Raw genomic sequence first — 19885 nt, 5'->3', positions numbered from 1 at the left:
GATAATGCATTTAATACTCTGACAAAAAATCATATATATAACTTGCGTATGCAGCATGAATTGTCATGTGAATTTATAAAGAAGCATTCACAGAGAACCATTCTGCCCTCCTTTGCTTTAAAAGTAGGCTTACATTCATATACAGGAAAGAGGCAGTTACCGTAATTATTTATTTAGGAGTATTTCTAAATGAGGTCTTTGTTTTTTTAAAATCTGAAACGAAGCTAGGTGAAAGCTTTATTGTTATCTTGTGCAATTCATTTTCTCTTGCCACCATTTTCTTTATAAATAGGCCTGCAAAGACAGTGGCTACAAAGGTGCTCTTTCTCTACCAGACAAATGCGTTTGCTGGTAGTAAATCAAGTCTAATTGATATTTTATGACCACCCTTAGATGTCTAATGTTGATGCAATCAGTGGCTTCAGATTACAATTATCAGCAATGTCTGTTGATACTTTAATACTTGGTAGCTGTAATTACTGGGTCGATAAATGGATGGAGTTCTTCATGTAAGAAATAGTTTTCTCGAATTTGTACTTTTTCAGCATATCATGGGGTTAACACAAATTCACCCCAAAGACTGGTGGGACGTTTGTCTGTTTGTTCAGCATCCGAATATATATTAAATGGCCTTAACCCCTTCCCTGCGTGCTGGGGGGCGGGGTGGCGCGTACAGCGCCCCGGTGCTCATGACGAGGTCAGCTCGTCATGAGCTACGGCGATACGGTGCTCATGACGAGCTGAGCTCGTCATGGCCACACCTGTTCCCATGGAACGTTCAGCACAGCAGGGGAATCAGCCCAGCGTGCGAGCGTTCCATGGAACGGGCGCGGTCATGACGAGCTCAGCTCGTCATGAGCACCAGAGCGCCGTAGCTCATGACGTAGCTCATGACGACTGACCTCGTCATGAGCACCCAATGGGTTAAATGTTGGCGCTACCAAGGCACGTAACGCAAACCCGAAATGCCTCCATGTTTTAAAGAACATAATGCAGATCCAGTTGAGCGCTGGTTACGGCGTCTAATAATGTTAGCTTTGAAAAGCTCCACCGGCCCTCATGTTACAGTATTAGTAAAATCACTTTAACATTTCTTTGTGAGGTAAAGATATACTATACAAATGTGTTAGTCATGGGAGAATAAAACTCAAAACGTCTATTAAGTGTGAATGGTGCAGTTAAGTGTGATACATACCTCAGAATCATAGCATATGTAAGAGGTGATGAGATTATATTCAGCACTTGTTAGATAACAATACAATACTATACAAATACATCTGTTAGGCTATTTTAAAGTTCCGAACAATTATGAAAAATAGATAGAAAAATACTGCAGTGTTTCAAGGTATTTACATTGTCTGTGGCTGTGACCCAAGGGTCTGTCCTTGTGTTCCCCTTATTGGCAATTGTACCTGCAGCTCACTATGTGTAAATGAAAAGATTGCAGTCTCAATGTTTCCACAAGAAACCATTCAACTTGAGTTCTATGAGAACAATGAGGGGGTGCCCAAATGCTGCGGTCACCCAGTCTTAGCTTCCTCTTCCACCTGGTTTCTTCCATATGGCCATGTGGTCTCACAGAGAGGTCGTCATTGGCCCTGAAGCAAGTGCAATCCAAGTAACTACTGGGCATATTTATTAAGGTGTTGTGTTGTCCTTGCACCACTCAAGGGGATGCAAGGGCAATGCAAAATCTAAATATTATTTATGAAGCCATGCAAGGTCACCTTGCGTGGCTCTGACTGGCTTGATAAATGTAGAGTAAGGAAAGGCAGCACAAATCACTGGCTTGCATGACTCTCTGCGGCAGCGCGGCATGCCATGGTTGGAGTGCGGGACTTCCCACACATCCACCCATGGATTCTGGCACATTCCCACATTTGCCAACATTGATAGACCTGAGAATGCATCAGATTTGTAGATCTTTCTGCCAAAGGAGCAACAAGGAGAAATATCTTTATTTCTCCTTGTTGTTTCCTCTTTCTAAGGGTGCTGCATTCTGCAACAGCCTTAGAAAGAGGAAAATGCTTGTAATGATTGTTTTTGTGCCGCAGATGTCTCTTCCTGCTCAAAAAGCTGTCTGTCAGCAAAGCAGGCCCCCTTCCAACAAGACACTAAGGTGCTAAAAGTGCACCAGCTCTAGGACAGGACAGGAATGCTCTGCATAATGTTAAATAGGGTGCATCCCTGACCTTTACTTTTCACGCAGTTCAGCAAGGAGGATTGTTGTGTTGCGTTGTATGAATTTTTGGTAAAAATGCCCTATGTTTGTAGGCTCAAACAAACCTTCTCCTGCCCAAATAAGATGAGTGCTACCCCAGGTGTCACTTGAAAAGGAGGGCAACTCTGCAAGCGCGGACAGTGAGAGTCATATGGTGGACCACAGTTGTCATCCAAATAAGCATTTGATAGCAGATAAGGACATGTGTAGGACAGTAGGACCTACTTTTTTGATTACCCACGCTTTTTACCTGGTGCTAAGCTGTTATTGACTTGTCTGACTGGGATAATGCTAATCAAGACCCTAGTCTTTCTGCTTTCACCTCTAAATTATTATGTTCAGTACTTAGTTACATCCCAGATTGGATACTGAGGTACACTTATCAGTCCCTAGTATTTGGTACTAAGGTACCCAGGGAATAGGTACCCCAGAGGTCCCCCATGGGCTGAAGCATGTGTTATGCCACCCATGGGAGACCATTTAAACTGTTACTACAGGCATGCCATTGCAGCCAGTGTAAGCTGGTGCTACCACCACTTACGAAAGTTATAGGTCTCCTATATCTATGGTCACGACACTTAAAACCCATACGTCACCCCTATAGCAGGCCTTAACAATCCTGAGGGCAGGGTGCTTGGTTCTAAGTGTGAGGGTGCCCCTGCATGAGCAGAATACACCTACAGCCTACAGAGTCCATTCTCCCAGGTTGTAAGTGAAGCAGCCATATACCATATAGAGGGGCTCTGTGTAATTACTCAATGACTATCTCGAAATCGACTGCAACAAATCCTACCATGTTTGGTATCAAACATGTTGGAATCATACTCCCACATGTAAATGGTGTGAGCAATATGATTCCAAGCACTGGGAAGTGCCTCCGCTAGGGTCTCAGTGCAACCGGTACCAGCCTTCTAGACCCAGACATCACAACATGGCTGCTGCTGACCAGAGACACGATTCTGCCCTCCTGTTGCTCAACCAAGCTCGAGCAGGGGAAGGCAGAACAATAGGTATCCTCTCACAGGGAGGTGTGACCGCCTCCCAGACAGGATTTAGTGTATTGAGGCCGGGTGGGTGCGCTTGCCAGCATCACTCAGTCTGCATGAGGGGCACATTTGGTGCCTCCTTGCATAGTCCGCCTCAAACCACTCTGGCTCAAAACAGGACAAAGGACATTGGAGTATCCTCCTCCCTGTCCAAACCTACCTCTGGGAGGGTCCCTTAAATCATCCGAATGCTTTCTTTAGGGTACTTAAGGGCTTACCTGGGTGTAGGTCCCTATATTTGTCCTGGGACACAATTCAATTCAGACACCACTTCAACTTCTACCTTCTCTATACATTGGACTTCGCTGGACTTCGTTTGGTCTCGACTTCATCTCCCTTCTAGTCTGCTGTGTCGTCTGTGCCTGTGCACCACACAGGAACCTTCCAAGGCCTGTTGGTATGCAAGACACCTGACGGAATCTCCCTTGGAGTGAAGGCGTCATTTACCTGCATCTGCAGGCACAGCAACTAATCTGACCGGTCTGCCGATGCTGAGCTCCCACAGACTCCAAAAGGCTCAGAAACACAGGTGGTGGTTCTACATTGCTCCTGGGGCCTGCCCTGCCCTCTCACTAAGTTTTAGGGCGGTATCCCCCATAGGAGCAGCATGAATCAAACCCCTCTGCATTGTGTTGACTTGCTGTTGCAAAGGCTTGTTGGCTTCCTCCCATCAAGATTTTTGGTCTCCAAGTAGCCCCAACCTCAAGCATCTCCAGCGACCAGAATATTTGTCCACACTACATTGCTTGCACTATGGTCTGCATCTTTTGATGAGCTGCTTGAGGTCCTCTTGTGACTCAAGTGCCTCCAGCCAGTGGGTCCTTTTGAGGGTCACCTTTGTTTCTTTTGGGCTCCCGTGATGTTTCAGATCTGCCCTCACTCAGCTGCTTGTGGTGAGTCCCCTGGACCTTGCTGGCTCTGAAACTTCACCTTCTTTGACATCCACGCTGTTTGCAGCTGCCAAGGCTTGTTGTTGCTCCCGGCAGACAGTGACCCCTCAGCTCTTGCCATGCTACGCGGGACAGCTTGTGCATTGCTCCTGGGCTTCCACAGCATTGTCTGGTCTTCACAGCTGCAGAGTCAAGGTCAAGGTCACAGTCATCTCTCCTGTGTTAGGTTTGAAATTCCCATTCCTGCAACACACTCGCTTCATGCTATATTAGGTTAGCAGTATGCGGCTAAATAGATGCCATTTGTATTTATGTTATGCAAACCCACTGAGTTATCCCCGTAATGTGCAGGCCTCAGTTAGCAAGAGTGACTCTATTTTGCATTTTGTAATCCCCATTTGTGGCTCTAAACACATAGAAATTGAGTATGTCTGTTACTAATGAATAGGCCATTCTGCCCTCGCATACCTATCTGAATGTGTAGCTTCTGCTCTCCCGTTAGGAGATGCTGAGACCCAGCACTGTGGCCTTGAAGCCCTGATAAGATGTACACATCTGGCAGGTGTTTGCTCATCCTATTGTTTTTCATGTTCAGCCCAGGCCAGTAGTTTTCCACTCTGGGCGTGGTTGGAGGCTTCTCGGAGGAATGATTATCCATTATAGACTGTTGGGGGGCCAGTCCCTCGGCAAACATCTGAGAGGGTGCAAGTCATGATGAACTCCTCTGCAGAGTATTGCTAATAACGATGTAAGTTTGTTTTCTCTTCTGTCTGACCTTCTCTTCATTCTTGGGAAGACATAGCAGGTGGTTGTAAGTAATCCAAGTGGCCCCTAAGGGTATTCATCTTCCAGGTCTCCAGGTCACTCCTGAGTGACACAGACTCTGTCTCCTCTGCTTGCAGGTGCTCTTCAACTTGAATTTACCTTCGGATTCCACCGGACTCTTTCTCCTTCTCCAGCTGTGGCACTTTCCTGAAGTCCTCCATTGGATTTGACGGAGGTTTTCGACTCCACTTCACACCTATGCACCCGGCTTCCCTGGTGCAGGTAAAGTGGGTACTAGGATATCCACGGGTGGGTTGGCTCTCAAACCTTCTGTTTTCCATGTGGAAGGGTCCTTAATCTCTAAAACTGCAACTGCGACTTACACATTGATTTGTATGGATAATGCTGCCGTGTTCTCACACTGCACTCGATCTCCGTGGGGTTTCCTAGTTACTCACCTCAGGTGGTTCCTTGGGTCTCAACACTTCTACATCCTCTGGACATTGTCCCGACACGAGTCGTAGTTCTTATACCACTTTCTTAGTATATGGTTTGGTCCACCCACGTCACCCTGACCATCCTAAGCGCAAGCGCCTTCCCTCCGCCAACCACACCTTACCCTTTTCCCTTCCTCCCTGAACAGCACCGTTTTCCCATCACAACCCGATCCTGAAGATGATCCCAAACAAAGAAGGTCGAAACGTCGTTGACAGTTCAGCGCAATGAATGGCGCAGCCCCTAATGTGGCTCATCGAAACAAATCCTGCAAAACTTCGAAAAGTCTCGCTTTGTAAATTATCTGGAGCCACATTGTTTTTGCTATTCACTGTATAAATTCAAGCACCAGTCACTATGCGCCATATATGCTGACCTCAATTGTCACTTGCGTCGCCACTTTTGTGTCACCTGCACATGATGAGCACCAAGTCCAATTTGGGTTGCTTTGTTGTTTATTTACCTACAGTGTTGTTACAACTGTACCGCTCTATTTTTCCTCAATTATATGATGCCGTGAGCACGTTTGAAATAATCATTGAGTCTCCTTGTCTCTGTTTCTGTAATGCTTTATGCATACATGCTTAATTGCCTTCTAATAAGACCAGTTGGGATACTGTTTGTTTATTCTTATTACCTACCCCAATCCCAACGTGGTTGACGGGTCGCACTCCTGTAGTCCTTTACATGGATGTATTGGTGGGCACATAAGTGTTTAAGTGGGTGTATGAGTTTTTCACTGTGTCTCTGACTGGGTGTATAAATCTAAGAGTAACACCCTCCGTGGATCCATGAGTGCTGAGTGAGTCTGTAATTAGGAGCATAAGTCTCTGAGTGGGAATGTGAGTTGGTGCATGAGTCTCTTAGTGGGTATAGGATTTATAGCAAGAGTTTTTTGTGTGAGTTAGCAAGTTGGTGCATGAGTCTTGGAGTGGATATGTGAGTGGGCCTATAAGTGTCTGAGTAGGTGTGTAACTGGCTGCATGAGTCCTTCAGTAGGTTTATAAGTGGGTGCATACATCTCTGAGTAGGCATATGAATGGGTGAATCGGTCTTTGAATGTTTGTGAGTGGGTGTATAGTTTCCTGGTGGGGTATGTGAGTGGGTGTGAGAGTGCCTGAGTGGGTATGTGAATGGGAGTGTGAGTTTGCATTTGAATGGGTACATGAGCCTTTGACTGGAACTATGAGTGAGTGCACAAGTGTCTGAGTCTGTCTGTCAATGAGTGGATATATGAGTGGAAGCATAATTCTCTCAGTGGGTCTCTTGGTCAGTGTGTGAGTGTTGGAGTGGTACAAAAGGGGGTGGTGATGGACGGGGCATTTGAATCAATCAAACACTCACACCCAGTCAAAAGATCTGGGTTTAATCCATCACCGTTCTTTAGCCCACTTTGCCACCACAGTTCAGACATAGCTATATGCAAATCAGTCTGACCCTGTGCCTCATGGGAACAGTCCAGCCCGTACTGCCAAGCCATGTCTTCCCTGGACCGGAAACAAGCTTCCGATGACCGGTTTCTGGCATTCCTGCCGTCTTCAGCCCGGCTTGCTTGAATCCAGTGGCAAAGTGAGCAAGGGACTCACGTCTGAGCATACCCTGCCACACTTATGGTGGCCAGAAGCAGTACAAAAGGGGGTGGTGATGGACGGGGCATTTGAATCAATCAAACACTCACACCCAGTCAAAAGATCTGGGTTTAATCCATCACCGTTCTTTAGCCCACTTTGCCACCACAGTTCAGACATAGCTATATGCAAATCAGTCTGACCCTGTGCCTCACGGGAACAGTCCAGCCCGAACTGCCAAGCCATGTCTTCCCTGGACCGGAAACAAGCTTCCGAGGACCGGTTTCTGGCATTCCAGCCGTCTTCAGCCCGGCTTGCTTGAATCCAGTGGCAAAGTGAGCAAGGGACTCACGTCTGAGCATACCCTGCCAACTTAGGGCGAACAAAGAAAAACCAAAGGTGATGATGGACGGAGCGTTGACAATACAAACACTCACCCCCAGTCAACTGATCTGGGTTTAATCCATCACCGTTCTTTAGCTCACTCGCCACCCCAGTTCAGACATAGCTATATGCAAATCAGTCTGACCCTGTGCCTCATGGGAACAGTCCAGCTCGAACTGCCAAGCCATGTCTTCCCTGGACCGGAAACAAGCTTCCGAGAACGGGTTTCTGGCATTCCAGCCGTCTTCAGCCCGGCTTGCTTGAATCCAGTGGCAAAGTGAGCAAGGGACTCACGTCTGAGCATACCCTGCCACACTTATGGCGGCCAAAAGCCGTACAAAAGGGGGTGGTGATGGACGGGGCATTTGAATCAATCAAACACTCACACCCAGTCAAAAGATCTGGGTTTAATCCATCACCGTTCTTTAGCCCACTTTGCCACCACAGTTCAGACATAGCTATATGCAAATCAGTCTGACTCTGCCTCATGGGAACAGTCCAGCCCGAACTGCCAAGCCATGTCTTCCCTGGACCGGAAACAAGCTTCCGAGGACCGGTTTCTGGCATTCCAGCGGTCTTCAGACCGGCTTGCTTGAATACAGTGGCAAAGTGAGCAAGGGACTCACGTCTGAGCATACCCTGCCACACTTATGGCGGCCAAAAGCCGTACAAAAGGGGGTGGTGATGGACGGGGCATTTGAATCAATCAAACACTCACACCCAGTCAAAAGATCTGGGTTTAATCCATCACCGTTCTTTATCCCACTTTGCCACCACAGTTCAGACATAGCTATATGCAAATCAGTCTGACCCTGTGCTTCATGGGAACAGTCCAGCCCGAACTGCCAAGCCATGTCTTCCCTGGACCGGAAACAAGCTTCCGAGGACCGGTTTCTGGCATTCCAGCCGTCTTCAGCCCGGCTTGCTTGAATCCAGTGGCAAAGTGAGCAAGGGACTCACGTCTGAGCATACCCTGCCACACTTATGGCGGCCAAAAGCAGTACAAAAGGGGGTGGTGATGGACGGGGCATTTGAATCAATCAAACACTCACACCCAGTCAAAAGATCTAGGTTTAATCCAGCACCGTTCTTTAGCCCACTTTGCCACCACAGTTCAGACATAGCTATATGCAAATCAGTCTGACCCTGTGCCTCATGGGAACAGTCCAGCCCGAACTGCCAAGCCATGTCTTCCCTGGACCGAAAACAAGCTTCTGAGGACCGGTTTCTGTCATTCCAGCCGTCTTCAGCCCGGCTTGCTTGAATCCAGTGGCAAAGTGAGCAAGGGACTCACGTCTGAGCATACCCTGCCACACTTATGGCGGCCAAAAGCAGTACAAAAGGGGGTGGTGATGGACGGGGCATTTGAATCAATCAAACACTCACACCCAGTCAAAAGATCTGGGTTTAATCCATCACCGTTCTTTAGCCCACTTTGCCACCACAGTTCAGACATAGCTATATGCAAATCAGTCTGACCCTGTGCCTCATGGGAACAGTCCAGCCCGAACTGCCAAGCCATGTCTTCCCTGGACCGGAAACAAGCTTCCGAGGACACGTTTGAAATAATCATTGAGTCTCCTTGTCTCTGTTTCTGTAATGCTTTATGCATACATGCTTAATTGCCTTCTAATAAGACCAGTTGGGATACTGTTTGTTTATTCTTATTACCTACCCCAATCCCAACGTGGTTGACGGGTCGCACTCCTGTAGTCCTTTACATGGATGTATTGGTGGGCACATAAGTGTTTAAGTGGGTGTATGAGTTTTTCACTGTGTCTCTGACTGGGTGTATAAATCTAAGAGTAACACCCTCCGTGGATCCATGAGTGCTGAGTGAGTCTGTAATTAGGAGCATAAGTCTCTGAGTGGGAATGTGAGTTGGTGCATGAGTCTCTTAGTGGGTATAGGATTTATAGCAAGAGTTTTTTGTGTGAGTTAGCAAGTTGGTGCATGAGTCTTGGAGTGGATATGTGAGTGGGCCTATAAGTGTCTGAGTAGGTGTGTAACTGGCTGCATGAGTCCTTCAGTAGGTTTATAAGTGGGTGCATACATCTCTGAGTAGGCATATGAATGGGTGAATCGGTCTTTGAATGTTTGTGAGTGGGTGTATAGTTTCCTGGTGGGGTATGTGAGTGGGTGTGAGAGTGCCTGAGTGGGTATGTGAATGGGAGTGTGAGTTTGCATTTGAATGGGTACATGAGCCTTTGACTGGAACTATGAGTGAGTGCACAAGTGTCTGAGTCTGTCTGTCAATGAGTGGATATATGAGTGGAAGCATAATTCTCTCAGTGGGTCTCTTGGTCAGTGTGTGAGTGTTGGAGTGGTACAAAAGGGGGTGGTGATGGACGGGGCATTTGAATCAATCAAACACTCACACCCAGTCAAAAGATCTGGGTTTAATCCATCACCGTTCTTTAGCCCACTTTGCCACCACAGTTCAGACATAGCTATATGCAAATCAGTCTGACCCTGTGCCTCATGGGAACAGTCCAGCCCGTACTGCCAAGCCATGTCTTCCCTGGACCGGAAACAAGCTTCCGATGACCGGTTTCTGGCATTCCTGCCGTCTTCAGCCCGGCTTGCTTGAATCCAGTGGCAAAGTGAGCAAGGGACTCACGTCTGAGCATACCCTGCCACACTTATGGTGGCCAAAAGCAGTACAAAAGGGGGTGGTGATGGACGGGGCATTTGAATCAATCAAACACTCACACCCAGTCAAAAGATCTGGGTTTAATCCATCACCGTTCTTTAGCCCACTTTGCCACCACAGTTCAGACATAGCTATATGCAAATCAGTCTGACCCTGTGCCTCACGGGAACAGTCCAGCCCGAACTGCCAAGCCATGTCTTCCCTGGACCGGAAACAAGCTTCCGAGGACCGGTTTCTGGCATTCCAGCCGTCTTCAGCCCGGCTTGCTTGAATCCAGTGGCAAAGTGAGCAAGGGACTCACGTCTGAGCATACCCTGCCAACTTAGGGCGAACAAAGAAAAACCAAAGGTGATGATGGACGGAGCGTTGACAATACAAACACTCACCCCCAGTCAACTGATCTGGGTTTAATCCATCACCGTTCTTTAGCTCACTCGCCACCCCAGTTCAGACATAGCTATATGCAAATCAGTCTGACCCTGTGCCTCATGGGAACAGTCCAGCTCGAACTGCCAAGCCATGTCTTCCCTGGACCGGAAACAAGCTTCCGAGAACGGGTTTCTGGCATTCCAGCCGTCTTCAGCCCGGCTTGCTTGAATCCAGTGGCAAAGTGAGCAAGGGACTCACGTCTGAGCATACCCTGCCACACTTATGGCGGCCAAAAGCCGTACAAAAGGGGGTGGTGATGGACGGGGCATTTGAATCAATCAAACACTCACACCCAGTCAAAAGATCTGGGTTTAATCCATCACCGTTCTTTAGCCCACTTTGCCACCACAGTTCAGACATAGCTATATGCAAATCAGTCTGACTCTGCCTCATGGGAACAGTCCAGCCCGAACTGCCAAGCCATGTCTTCCCTGGACCGGAAACAAGCTTCCGAGGACCGGTTTCTGGCATTCCAGCGGTCTTCAGACCGGCTTGCTTGAATACAGTGGCAAAGTGAGCAAGGGACTCACGTCTGAGCATACCCTGCCACACTTATGGCGGCCAAAAGCCGTACAAAAGGGGGTGGTGATGGACGGGGCATTTGAATCAATCAAACACTCACACCCAGTCAAAAGATCTGGGTTTAATCCATCACCGTTCTTTATCCCACTTTGCCACCACAGTTCAGACATAGCTATATGCAAATCAGTCTGACCCTGTGCTTCATGGGAACAGTCCAGCCCGAACTGCCAAGCCATGTCTTCCCTGGACCGGAAACAAGCTTCCGAGGACCGGTTTCTGGCATTCCAGCCGTCTTCAGCCCGGCTTGCTTGAATCCAGTGGCAAAGTGAGCAAGGGACTCACGTCTGAGCATACCCTGCCAACTTAGGGCGAACAAAGAAAAACCAAAGGTGATGATGGACGGAGCGTTGACAATACAAACACTCACCCCCAGTCAACTGATCTGGGTTTAATCCATCACCGTTCTTTAGCTCACTCGCCACCCCAGTTCAGACATAGCTATATGCAAATCAGTCTGACCCTGTGCCTCATGGGAACAGTCCAGCTCGAACTGCCAAGCCATGTCTTCCCTGGACCGGAAACAAGCTTCCGAGAACGGGTTTCTGGCATTCCAGCCGTCTTCAGCCCGGCTTGCTTGAATCCAGTGGCAAAGTGAGCAAGGGACTCACGTCTGAGCATACCCTGCCACACTTATGGCGGCCAAAAGCCGTACAAAAGGGGGTGGTGATGGACGGGGCATTTGAATCAATCAAACACTCACACCCAGTCAAAAGATCTGGGTTTAATCCATCACCGTTCTTTAGCCCACTTTGCCACCACAGTTCAGACATAGCTATATGCAAATCAGTCTGACTCTGCCTCATGGGAACAGTCCAGCCCGAACTGCCAAGCCATGTCTTCCCTGGACCGGAAACAAGCTTCCGAGGACCGGTTTCTGGCATTCCAGCGGTCTTCAGACCGGCTTGCTTGAATACAGTGGCAAAGTGAGCAAGGGACTCACGTCTGAGCATACCCTGCCACACTTATGGCGGCCAAAAGCCGTACAAAAGGGGGTGGTGATGGACGGGGCATTTGAATCAATCAAACACTCACACCCAGTCAAAAGATCTGGGTTTAATCCATCACCGTTCTTTATCCCACTTTGCCACCACAGTTCAGACATAGCTATATGCAAATCAGTCTGACCCTGTGCTTCATGGGAACAGTCCAGCCCGAACTGCCAAGCCATGTCTTCCCTGGACCGGAAACAAGCTTCCGAGGACCGGTTTCTGGCATTCCAGCCGTCTTCAGCCCGGCTTGCTTGAATCCAGTGGCAAAGTGAGCAAGGGACTCACGTCTGAGCATACCCTGCCACACTTATGGCGGCCAAAAGCAGTACAAAAGGGGGTGGTGATGGACGGGGCATTTGAATCAATCAAACACTCACACCCAGTCAAAAGATCTGGGTTTAATCCATCACCGTTCTTTAGCCCACTTTGCCACCACAGTTCAGACATAGCTATATGCAAATCAGTCTGACCCTGTGCCTCATGGGAACAGTCCAGCCCGAACTGCCAAGCCATGTCTTCCCTGGACCGAAAACAAGCTTCTGAGGACCGGTTTCTGTCATTCCAGCCGTCTTCAGCCCGGCTTGCTTGAATCCAGTGGCAAAGTGAGCAAGGGACTCACGTCTGAGCATACCCTGCCACACTTATGGCGGCCAAAAGCAGTACAAAAGGGGGTGGTGATGGACGGGGCATTTGAATCAATCAAACACTCACACCCAGTCAAAAGATCTGGGTTTAATCCATCACCGTTCTTTAGCCCACTTTGCCACCACAGTTCAGACATAGCTATATGCAAATCAGTCTGACCCTGTGCCTCATGGGAACAGTCCAGCCCGAACTGCCAAGCCATGTCTTCCCTGGACCGGAAACAAGCTTCCGAGGACACGTTTGAAATAATCATTGAGTCTCCTTGTCTCTGTTTCTGTAATGCTTTATGCATACATGCTTAATTGCCTTCTAATAAGACCAGTTGGGATACTGTTTGTTTATTCTTATTACCTACCCCAATCCCAACGTGGTTGACGGGTCGCACTCCTGTAGTCCTTTACATGGATGTATTGGTGGGCACATAAGTGTTTAAGTGGGTGTATGAGTTTTTCACTGTGTCTCTGACTGGGTGTATAAATCTAAGAGTAACACCCTCCGTGGATCCATGAGTGCTGAGTGAGTCTGTAATTAGGAGCATAAGTCTCTGAGTGGGAATGTGAGTTGGTGCATGAGTCTCTTAGTGGGTATAGGATTTATAGCAAGAGTTTTTTGTGTGAGTTAGCAAGTTGGTGCATGAGTCTTGGAGTGGATATGTGAGTGGGCCTATAAGTGTCTGAGTAGGTGTGTAACTGGCTGCATGAGTCCTTCAGTAGGTTTATAAGTGGGTGCATACATCTCTGAGTAGGCATATGAATGGGTGAATCGGTCTTTGAATGTTTGTGAGTGGGTGTATAGTTTCCTGGTGGGGTATGTGAGTGGGTGTGAGAGTGCCTGAGTGGGTATGTGAATGGGAGTGTGAGTTTGCATTTGAATGGGTACATGAGCCTTTGACTGGAACTATGAGTGAGTGCACAAGTGTCTGAGTCTGTCTGTCAATGAGTGGATATATGAGTGGAAGCATAATTCTCTCAGTGGGTCTCTTGGTCAGTGTGTGAGTGTTGGAGTGGTACAAAAGGGGGTGGTGATGGACGGGGCATTTGAATCAATCAAACACTCACACCCAGTCAAAAGATCTGGGTTTAATCCATCACCGTTCTTTAGCCCACTTTGCCACCACAGTTCAGACATAGCTATATGCAAATCAGTCTGACCCTGTGCCTCATGGGAACAGTCCAGCCCGTACTGCCAAGCCATGTCTTCCCTGGACCGGAAACAAGCTTCCGATGACCGGTTTCTGGCATTCCTGCCGTCTTCAGCCCGGCTTGCTTGAATCCAGTGGCAAAGTGAGCAAGGGACTCACGTCTGAGCATACCCTGCCACACTTATGGTGGCCAAAAGCAGTACAAAAGGGGGTGGTGATGGACGGGGCATTTGAATCAATCAAACACTCACACCCAGTCAAAAGATCTGGGTTTAATCCATCACCGTTCTTTAGCCCACTTTGCCACCACAGTTCAGACATAGCTATATGCAAATCAGTCTGACCCTGTGCCTCACGGGAACAGTCCAGCCCGAACTGCCAAGCCATGTCTTCCCTGGACCGGAAACTAGCTTCCGAGGACCGGTTTCTGGCATTCCAGCCGTCTTCAGCCCGGCTTGCTTGAATCCAGTGGCAAAGTGAGCAAGGGACTCACGTCTGAGCATACCCTGCCAACTTAGGGCGAACAAAGAAAAACCAAAGGTGATGATGGACGGAGCGTTGACAATACAAACACTCACCCCCAGTCAACTGATCTGGGTTTAATCCATCACCGTTCTTTAGCTCACTCGCCACCCCAGTTCAGACATAGCTATATGCAAATCAGTCTGACCCTGTGCCTCATGGGAACAGTCCAGCTCGAACTGCCAAGCCATGTCTTCCCTGGACCGGAAACAAGCTTCCGAGAACGGGTTTCTGGCATTCCAGCCGTCTTCAGCCCGGCTTGCTTGAATCCAGTGGCAAAGTGAGCAAGGGACTCACGTCTGAGCATACCCTGCCACACTTATGGCGGCCAAAAGCCGTACAAAAGGGGGTGGTGATGGACGGGGCATTTGAATCAATCAAACACTCACACCCAGTCAAAAGATCTGGGTTTAATCCATCACCGTTCTTTAGCCCACTTTGCCACCACAGTTCAGACATAGCTATATGCAAATCAGTCTGACTCTGCCTCATGGGAACAGTCCAGCCCGAACTGCCAAGCCATGTCTTCCCTGGACCGGAAACAAGCTTCCGAGGACCGGTTTCTGGCATTCCAGCGGTCTTCAGACCGGCTTGCTTGAATACAGTGGCAAAGTGAGCAAGGGACTCACGTCTGAGCATACCCTGCCACACTTATGGCGGCCAAAAGCCGTACAAAAGGGGGTGGTGATGGACGGGGCATTTGAATCAATCAAACACTCACACCCAGTCAAAAGATCTGGGTTTAATCCATCACCGTTCTTTATCCCACTTTGCCACCACAGTTCAGACATAGCTATATGCAAATCAGTCTGACCCTGTGCTTCATGGGAACAGTCCAGCCCGAACTGCCAAGCCATGTCTTCCCTGGACCGGAAACAAGCTTCCGAGGACCGGTTTCTGGCATTCCAGCCGTCTTCAGCCCGGCTTGCTTGAATCCAGTGGCAAAGTGAGCAAGGGACTCACGTCTGAGCATACCCTGCCACACTTATGGCGGCCAAAAGCAGTACAAAAGGGGGTGGTGATGGACGGGGCATTTGAATCAATCAAACACTCACACCCAGTCAAAAGATCTGGGTTTAATCCATCACCGTTCTTTAGCCCACTTTGCCACCACAGTTCAGACATAGCTATATGCAAATCAGTCTGACCCTGTGCCTCATGGGAACAGTCCAGCCCGAACTGCCAAGCCATGTCTTCCCTGGACCAAAAACAAGCTTCTGAGGACCGGTTTCTGTCATTCCAGCCGTCTTCAGCCCGGCTTGCTTGAATCCAGTGGCAAAGTGAGCAAGGGACTCACGTCTGAGCATACCCTGCCACACTTATGGCGGCCAAAAGCAGTACAAAAGGGGGTGGTGATGGACGGGGCATTTGAATCAATCAAACACTCACACCCAGTCAAAAGATCTGGGTTTAATCCATCACCGTTCTTTAGCCCACTTTGCCACCACAGTTCAGACATAGCTATATGCAAATCAGTCTGACCCTGTGCCTCATGGGAACAGTCCAGCCCGAACTGCCAAGCCATGTCTTCCCTGGACCGGAAACAAGCTTCCGAGGACCGGTTTCTGGCATTCCAGCCGTCTTCAGCCCGGCTTGCTTGAATCCAGTGGCAAAGTGAGCAAGGGACTCACGTCTGAGCTATACCCTGCCACACTTGAGGCGGCCAAAAGCAGTACAAAAGGGGGTGGTGATGGACGGGGCATTTGAATCAATGAAACACTCACACCCAGTCAAAAGATCTGGGTTTAATCCATCACCGTTCTTTAGCCCACTTTGCCACCACAGTTCAGACATAGCTATATGCAAATCAGTCTGACCCTGTGCCTCATGGGAACAGTCCAGCCCGAACTGCCAAGCCATGTCTTCCCTGGACCGGAAACAAGCTTCCGAGGACCGGTTTCTGGCATTCCAGCCGTCTTCAGCCCGGCTTGCTTGAATCCAGTAGCAATAGGGCAAGGGACTCACGTCTGAGCATACCCAGCCACACTTATGGCGGCCAAAAGCAGTACAAAAGGGGGTGGTGATGGACGGGGCATTTGAATCAATCAAACACTCACACCCAGTCAAAAGATCTGGGTTTAATCCATCACCGTTCTTTAGCCCACTTTGCCACCACAGTTCAGACATAGCTATATGCAAATCAGTCTGACCCTGTGCCTCATGGGAACAGTCCAGCCCGAACTGCCAAGCCATGTCTTCCCTGGACCGAAAACAAGCTTCTGAGGACCGGTTTCTGTCATTCCAGCCGTCTTCAGCCCGGCTTGCTTGAATCCAGTGGCAAAGTGAGCAAGGGACTCACGTCTGAGCATACCCTGCCACACTTATGGCGGCCAAAAGCAGTACAAAAGGGGGTGGTGATGGACGGGGCATTTGAATCAATCAAACACTCACACCCAGTCAAAAGATCTGGGTTTAATCCATCACCGTTCTTTAGCCCACTTTGCCACCACAGTTCAGACATAGCTATATGCAAATCAGTCTGACCCTGTGCCTCATGGGAACAGTCCAGCCCGAACTGCCAAGCCATGTCTTCCCTGGACCGGAAACAAGCTTCCGAGGACACGTTTGAAATAATCATTGAGTCTCCTTGTCTCTGTTTCTGTAATGCTTTATGCATACATGCTTAATTGCCTTCTAATAAGACCAGTTGGGATACTGTTTGTTTATTCTTATTACCTACCCCAATCCCAACGTGGTTGACGGGTCGCACTCCTGTAGTCCTTTACATGGATGTATTGGTGGGCACATAAGTGTTTAAGTGGGTGTATGAGTTTTTCACTGTGTCTCTGACTGGGTGTATAAATCTAAGAGTAACACCCTCCGTGGATCCATGAGTGCTGAGTGAGTCTGTAATTAGGAGCATAAGTCTCTGAGTGGGAATGTGAGTTGGTGCATGAGTCTCTTAGTGGGTATAGGATTTATAGCAAGAGTTTTTTGTGTGAGTTAGCAAGTTGGTGCATGAGTCTTGGAGTGGATATGTGAGTGGGCCTATAAGTGTCTGAGTAGGTGTGTAACTGGCTGCATGAGTCCTTCAGTAGGTTTATAAGTGGGTGCATACATCTCTGAGTAGGCATATGAATGGGTGAATCGGTCTTTGAATGTTTGTGAGTGGGTGTATAGTTTCCTGGTGGGGTATGTGAGTGGGTGTGAGAGTGCCTGAGTGGGTATGTGAATGGGAGTGTGAGTTTGCATTTGAATGGGTACATGAGCCTTTGACTGGAACTATGAGTGAGTGCACAAGTGTCTGAGTCTGTCTGTCAATGAGTGGATATATGAGTGGAAGCATAATTCTCTCAGTGGGTCTCTTGGTCAGTGTGTGAGTGTTGGAGTGGTACAAAAGGGGGTGGTGATGGACGGGGCATTTGAATCAATCAAACACTCACACCCAGTCAAAAGATCTGGGTTTAATCCATCACCGTTCTTTAGCCCACTTTGCCACCACAGTTCAGACATAGCTATATGCAAATCAGTCTGACCCTGTGCCTCATGGGAACAGTCCAGCCCGTACTGCCAAGCCATGTCTTCCCTGGACCGGAAACAAGCTTCCGATGACCGGTTTCTGGCATTCCTGCCGTCTTCAGCCCGGCTTGCTTGAATCCAGTGGCAAAGTGAGCAAGGGACTCACGTCTGAGCATACCCTGCCACACTTATGGTGGCCAAAAGCAGTACAAAAGGGGGTGGTGATGGACGGGGCATTTGAATCAATCAAACACTCACACCCAGTCAAAAGATCTGGGTTTAATCCATCACCGTTCTTTAGCCCACTTTGCCACCACAGTTCAGACATAGCTATATGCAAATCAGTCTGACCCTGTGCCTCACGGGAACAGTCCAGCCCGAACTGCCAAGCCATGTCTTCCCTGGACCGGAAACAAGCTTCCGAGGACCGGTTTCTGGCATTCCAGCCGTCTTCAGCCCGGCTTGCTTGAATCCAGTGGCAAAGTGAGCAAGGGACTCACGTCTGAGCATACCCTGCCAACTTAGGGCGAACAAAGAAAAACCAAAGGTGATGATGGACGGAGCGTAGACAATACAAACACTCACCCCCAGTCAACTGATCTGGGTTTAATCCATCACCGTTCTTTAGCTCACTCGCCACCCCAGTTCAGACATAGCTATATGCAAATCAGTCTGACCCTGTGCCTCATGGGAACAGTCCAGCTCGAACTGCCAAGCCATGTCTTCCCTGGACCGGAAACAAGCTTCCGAGAACGGGTTTCTGGCATTCCAGCCGTCTTCAGCCCGGCTTGCTTGAATCCAGTGGCAAAGTGAGCAAGGGACTCACGTCTGAGCATACCCTGCCACACTTATGGCGGCCAAAAGCCGTACAAAAGGGGGTGGTGATGGACGGGGCATTTGAATCAATCAAACACTCACACCCAGTCAAAAGATCTGGGTTTAATCCATCACCGTTCTTTAGCCCACTTTGCCACCACAGTTCAGACATAGCTATATGCAAATCAGTCTGACTCTGCCTCATGGGAACAGTCCAGCCCGAACTGCCAAGCCATGTCTTCCCTGGACCGGAAACAAGCTTCCGAGGACCGGTTTCTGGCATTCCAGCGGTCTTCAGACCGGCTTGCTTGAATACAGTGGCAAAGTGAGCAAGGGACTCACGTCTGAGCATACCCTGCCACACTTATGGCGGCCAAAAGCCGTACAAAAGGGGGTGGTGATGGACGGGGCATTTGAATCAATCAAACACTCACACCCAGTCAAAAGATCTGGGTTTAATCCATCACCGTTCTTTATCCCACTTTGCCACCACAGTTCAGACATAGCTATATGCAAATCAGTCTGACCCTGTGCTTCATGGGAACAGTCCAGCCCGAACTGCCAAGCCATGTCTTCCCTGGACCGGAAACAAGCTTCCGAGGACCGGTTTCTGGCATTCCAGCCGTCTTCAGCCCGGCTTGCTTGAATCCAGTGGCAAAGTGAGCAAGGGACTCACGTCTGAGCATACCCTGCCACACTTATGGCGGCCAAAAGCAGTACAAAAGGGGGTGGTGATGGACGGGGCATTTGAATCAATCAAACACTCACACCCAGTCAAAAGATCTGGGTTTAATCCATCACCGTTCTTTAGCCCACTTTGCCACCACAGTTCAGACATAGCTATATGCAAATCAGTCTGACCCTGTGCCTCATGGGAACAGTCCAGCCCGAACTGCCAAGCCATGTCTTCCCTGGACCAAAAACAAGCTTCTGAGGACCGGTTTCTGTCATTCCAGCCGTCTTCAGCCCGGCTTGCTTGAATCCAGTGGCAAAGTGAGCAAGGGACTCACGTCTGAGCATACCCTGCCACACTTATGGCGGCCAAAAGCAGTACAAAAGGGGGTGGTGATGGACGGGGCATTTGAATCAATCAAACACTCACACCCAGTCAAAAGATCTGGGTTTAATCCATCACCGTTCTTTAGCCCACTTTGCCACCACAGTTCAGACATAGCTATATGCAAATCAGTCTGACCCTGTGCCTCATGGGAACAGTCCAGCCCGAACTGCCAAGCCATGTCTTCCCTGGACCGGAAACAAGCTTCCGAGGACCGGTTTCT

Source organism: Lissotriton helveticus, chromosome 6, assembly GCF_964261635.1.
Source record: "Lissotriton helveticus chromosome 6, aLisHel1.1, whole genome shotgun sequence".
NCBI lineage: Eukaryota > Metazoa > Chordata > Amphibia > Caudata > Salamandridae > Lissotriton > Lissotriton helveticus.
This window is presented reverse-complemented; position numbering follows the sequence as displayed.